This window comes from Somniosus microcephalus, chromosome 19 (genome assembly GCF_052327205.1).
Source record: "Somniosus microcephalus isolate GS21.2 chromosome 19, FLI_Smic_1.0, whole genome shotgun sequence".
Lineage (NCBI taxonomy): Eukaryota > Metazoa > Chordata > Chondrichthyes > Squaliformes > Somniosidae > Somniosus > Somniosus microcephalus.
In genome coordinates this window covers 82191067-82197066 of record NC_141005.1, presented here as the reverse complement: position 1 = coordinate 82197066, position 6000 = coordinate 82191067, and the positions used below count along the sequence as shown (strand labels likewise).

The window sequence follows — 6000 nt, the reverse complement described above, 5'->3', positions numbered from 1 at the left end:
GGAAAAAGAAAGGAAAAGTTTGGAATCAAGATGGCGGCGACTCACCTCGGTTCAGAACGATAAGGCCCGCCCACACACGCACCGATTGGTCGACCGTCAGGTCACCAAAGCGTAGGATTGGTCAATCGTCCCGTCACTCGACCGTAGGAGGGCCCGGCCGCACGCGCCAGCAACCCGGCGTACGATTGGTCGACCTTGAGGTCACTCTGTCGCTAATGAGCGGATAATGAGATGCTAATGAGCGGAATGTTGAAGGTTTTTCGGATACCGCGGGCGCGATTTTTGTCCGGCCGAAACGTAAATACGCTTACCATCGTTTCGGAACGGTGAACTTTCTTTCGACGTAACGCACGCGTAGGTACGCTCTGTAACTTTCGAGCGCATAGCCGGACAGACGCACACCCGAGGACAGACAGCAGGACAGACAGACAGAAAGAACGATCCGTTTATATATATAGACAGACTAGCTGGAGTGTCCGGCGGTGCCGAGGCTTTTTCGAGGGCATGTTGTTGTTGGAAGAGAGAGAGCGACTGGGGGGGCGGGAAGAGAGAGAGAGAGAGCGACTGGGGGGGGAAGAGAGAGAGCGACTGGGGGGGGGAAGAGAGAGAACGACTGGGGGGGGGAAGAGAGAGAACGACTGCGGGGGGGGAAGAGAGAGAACGACTGGGGGGGGAAGAGAGAGCGACTGGGGGGGAAGAGAGAGAGCGACGGGGGGAAGAGAGAGAGCGACTGGGGGGGTAGGGGGGAAGAAGGGAGGGGGGTGGAGGGGGGGAAGGGGAGGGGGGAAGGGGAGGAAGGGGGAGGAGAAGGGGAGTCCCCGAGCCCCGCCCCCGATGTCCCGCCGCCCGATCTCCCGTCCCTCGATGTCCCGCCCCCGATCTCCCGATGTCCCGCCCCCCGATCTCCCGATGTCCCGCCCCCGATCTCCCGTCCCCCGATCTCCCAATGTCCTGCCGCGCGATCTCCCGATGTCCTGCCCCGCGATCTCCCGATGTCCCGCCCCCCGATCTCCCGATGTCCCGCCCCCCGATCTCCCGATGTCCCGCCCCCTGATCTCCCGATGTCCCGCCCCCGATCTCCCGCCCCCCGATGTCCCACCCCCCGATCTCCCACCCCCCGATGTCCCGATGTCCCGCCCCCCGATCTCCCATCCCCCGATCTCCCGATGTTGCGAGCCCCGCCCCCCGATGTCCCGAGCCCCGCCCCCCGTCCTCCCGAGCACCGGCCTCCCGCTCTCTGGAGCCCCGCCCTCCCGCTCTCCGGAGCCCCGCCCTCCCGAGCTGGCTTCAAGACCGCCGATTGCGGCTGTGAGAGACGGCCGGCGGGCCCGGTTGCCGGGGTAACCCTTCCCGCTCTCCAAGCCCCGCCCGAGATCCGCACTCCCGAAAGCCCCGCCCCCCCGCCCGAGCCGAGCGGGGAACAGAGAGAGACGCCGCGTCTCAGCTGCTCCTGCTGCGCGCGCACCCTGTATGTCCCGTGACCCTCGTGGCTGATGCCGTTGCCCCGGGTAACGTGACACCGCGGCGGGGGGGGGGAGCTTAGCAGAAGCCGTGGGACAATTACCTAGCTCGGGCGTGGCTGGGCAGGAGAGGCCCAGGCTTTGAGCCTAGGTTCTGAGGCCTTACAAAAACGGGGAAAGGTAGGAAAAAGAATGTTCAGGTAAGAGAAAATATTTACAAATGAATGAAGTTTTTTTTAAAACAATTTAATAAAAGCAATTTTTTTTTGCTGGAAATGTATATTTGAAAAGAAAGACGCAGAAAGCGGGAAAAAGAATGGAAGCAAGATGGCGGCTACTCACCTCGGTTCAGAACGATAAGGCCCGCCCACACACGCACCGATTGGTCGACCGTTAGGTCACCGAAGCGTAGGATTGGTCAATCGTCCCGTCACTCGGCTGTAGGAGGGCCCGCCCGCACGCGCCAGGAACCCGGCGTACGATTGGTCGACCTTGAAGTCACTCTGTCGCTAATGAGCGGATAATGAGATGCTAATGAGTGGAATTTTGACCGTTTTTCGGATACCGCGGGCGCAATTTTTGTCCGGCCGAAACGTAAATACGCTTACAATCGTTTTGGAACGGTGAGCTTTCTTTCGATGTAACGCACGCGTAGGTACGCTCTGTAACTTTCGAGCGCATAGCCGGACAGACGCACACGTGAGGACAGACAGACAGAAGTACAGACAGAAGGACAGACAGATAGACAGACAGACAGACACAGATCGATTCCTTTATTTATATATATAGATTAAGAGCAAGAGGATAACTAAAGAAAGTGTAGGGCCTAGTAGAGATCATGAGGGTAATGAGTGTGTGGAGACGGGAGATGTCGGTAGGGTTCTTAATGAATACTTTGCATCGGTTTTCACAAAGGAGAGGGGCGAAGCAGACATTGCTATCGAGGGGGAGGAGTGTGAAATATTAGATTAAATAAACATAGTGAGAGAGGAAGTATTAAGGGGTTTAGCAGCTTTAACATTGGATAAATCCCCAGGCCCGGATGAAATGTATCCCAGGCTGTTAAGTGAAGCAAAAGAGGAAATAGCAGAGGCCCTGACCATCATTTTCCAATCCTCTCTGGCTTCAGGTGTGGTGCCAGAGGACTGGGGGACTGCTAACGATGTACCCTTGTTTAAAATGGGAGAAAAGGATAGACCGAGTAATTACAGGCCAGTCAGCCTAACCTCGGTGGTGGGAAAATTATTGGAAAGAATTCTGAAGGACAGGATAAATCTTCATTTAGAAAGACACAGATTAATCAAGGATAGTCAGCACGGATTTGTTAAGGGAAGGTCGTGTCTGACAAACCTGATTGAATTTTTTGAGGTGGTAACAGGGAGGGTAGATGAGGGTAGTGCATTTGATGTAGTGTATATGGACTTTAGCAAGGCTTTTGATAAGGTTCCACATGGCAGACTGGTCACAAAGTTAAACGCCCATGGGATCCAGGGCAAAGTGTCAAGTTGGATTCAAAACTGGCTCGGAGACAGGAAGCAGAGGGTAATGGTTGATGGGTGTTTTTGTGACTGGAAGGCTGTTTCCAGTGGGGTTCCGCAGGGCTCAGTACTCGGTCCCTTGCTTTTTGTGGTATATATCAATAATCTAGACTTGAATATAGGGGGTATGATTAAGAAGTTTGCAGATGATACTAAAATCGGCTGTGTGGTTGATACTGAAGAAGGAAGCTGTAGACTGCAGGAAGATATCAATAAATTGGTCAGGTGGGCAGAACAGTGGCAAATGGAATTCAATCCGGAGAAGTGTGAGGTAATGCATTTGGGGAGGGCTAACAAGGAAAGGGAATACACGTTAAATGGTAGGACACTGAGTAGTGTAGAGGAACAAAGGGACCTTGGAGTGCATGTGTACAGATCCCTGAAGGTAACAGGCCAGGTAGAAAAGGTGGTTAAGAAGGCATACGGAATGCTTGCCTTTATTAGCCGTGGCATAGAATACAAGAGCAGGGGGGTTATGCTTCAACTGTATAAAACACTAGTTAGGCCTCAGCTAGTGTACTGCGTGCAGTTCTGGTCACCACATTACAGGAAAGATGTGATTGCACTAGAGAGGGTACAGAGGAGATTTACAAGGATGTTGCCGGGAGTAGAGAATCTGAGCTATGAGGAAAGACTGGATAGGCTGGGTTTGGTTTCCTTGGAACAGAGGAGGCTGAGGGGAGGCCTTATTGAGGTGTATAAAATTATGAGGGGCATCGATAAAGTGGACAGAAACAACCTATTTCCCTTAGCAGAGGGGTCAAAAACCAGGGTGCACAGATTTCAAGTAATTGGTGGAAGGTTTAGAGGGGATTTGAGAGAAAATTTCTTCACCCAGAGGGTTGTGGGGGTCTGGAACTCACTGCCTGAAAGGGTGGTAGAGGCAGGAACCCCAATCACATTTAAAAAGTACTTGGATGTGCACTTGGGATGCTGTAACCTGCAGGGCTACAGACCAAGAGCTGGGAAGTGGGATTAGGTTGGATAGCTCTTTGTTGGCCGGCGCGGACACGATGGGCCGAAATGGCCTCCTTCCGTGCTGTAACTTTCTATGATTCTATGATTGCAACCACGTCTCCATAATGGCTATTAGATCAAACCTATTAATTTCTATCTGCGATATTAATTAATTAATTTTGTTGAGAATGCTTTGCGCATTCGGATATAGTACCTTTAGCTTTGACTTATTTCTATTTTTCCCTGATGTCACCTTAGTCACTGGTGCCTTATTACCTTTGTTACTCTCTCTGTCCCTTCCTGACCCACTGCTTATTTTTACCCAAAACTCTACTCTGCTCTAGAGCCTTGACATTTCTCTCGCTGCTTCTAAATTTACTCTTTCCTGAATCCTCCCACCCCCTTCATTAGTTTAAAGCCCTGTCTACTGCCCTAGTTATTCGGATCACCAGGACACTGGTTCCAGCCTGGTTTAAGTGGAACCCGTTCCAACGGAACAGCTCCCTCTTTCCCCAGTGCTGGTGCCAGTGCCCCATGAACTGGAACCCCTTCCTCCTACAGCACGCTTTGAGCCACGCATTTAAACCTCTAATCTGTTTGTCCCTATGCCAATTTATGCGTGGCTCAGGTCACAATCCAGAGATTATTACCTTTGACGATCTGCTTTTTAATTTGGATCCTAGCTCCTCAAACTCCCCCAGCTATGAAGAGATGTCTTTATCCCTGGCACCGGGCAGGCAACATAAGAACATAAGAGATAGGAGCAGGAAAGGCCATTTGGCCCCTCGAGCCTGCTCCGCCATTTAATAAGATCATGGCTGGTCTGATCTTGGGCTCAGCTCCATTTCCCTGCCCGCTCCCCGTAACCCTTCACTCCCTTATTGTTCAAAAATCTGTCTATCTCCACCTTAAATATATTCAATGACCCAGCCTGGGGCAGAGAATTCCACAGATTTACGACCCTCAGAGAAGAAGTATATCCCTCCTTAAATAAGGAGACCAAAACTGTACGCAGTACTCCAGGTGTGGTCTCACCAACACCCTGTACAGTTGTAGCAGGACTTCCCTGCTTTTATACTCCAACCCCTTTGAAATAAAGGCCAACATTCCATTTGCCTTCCTGATTACTTGCTGTACCTGCAAGCTAACTTTTTGTGTTTCATGTACAAGGACCCCCAGGTCCCTCTGAACTGCAGCATTTTGTAATCTCTCTCCATTTAAATAATAATTTTTTTTACCAAAGTGGATAACCTCACACGTTCCCACATTATACTCCATCTTCCAAATTCTCGCCCACTCACTGAGCCTGTCTGTATCCCTTTGCAGACTCTGTGTCCTCCTCACAACTTGCTTTCCCACCTATCTTTGTATCATCAGCAAATCTGGCTCCAGTACACTCGGTCCCTTCATCCAAGTCATTAATATAGATTGTAAATAGTTGGAGCCCCAGCACCGATCCCTGTGGCACCCCACTAGTTACCGCTTGCCAACCAGAAAATGACCCATTTATCCCGACTCTCGGTTTTCTGTTAGTTAGCCAGTCCTCTATCCATGCTAATATATTATCCCCAACCCCATGTGCTCTTATCTTGTGCAGTAACCTTTTATGTGGCACCTTATCGAATGCCTTCTGGAAATCCAAATACACCACATCCACTGGTTCCCCTTTATCCACCCTGCTCGTTACCTCCTCAAAGAACTCCAGCAAATTTGTCAAACATGATTTCCCTTTCATAAAACCATGCTGACTCTGCTTGACTGTATTATGATTTTCTAAATGTCCTGCTACTGCTTCCTTAATGATGGACTCCAGCATTTTCCCAATGACAGATGTTAGGCTAACTGGTCTATAGTTTCCTGCTTTCTGTCTCCCTCCTTTCTTAAATAGGGGTGTTACATTTGCGGTTTCCCAATCCGCTGGGACCTCTCCAGAATCCAGGGAATTTTGGTAGATTGCAACCAATGCATCCACTATCTCTGCAGCCACTTCTTTTAAGATCCTAGGATGCAGGCCATCAGGTCCAGGAGACTTGTCGGCCTTTAGT

General features: G+C 50.9%; 1 protein-coding gene across 1 annotated transcript in view; it reads right to left on the bottom strand.

Annotated features, from left to right (window-relative positions):
* The window catches only part of LOC147104957 (tRNA (32-2'-O)-methyltransferase regulator THADA), a 194390-nt gene that overhangs the window by 30904 nt on the left and 157486 nt on the right, over positions 1-6000 (bottom strand).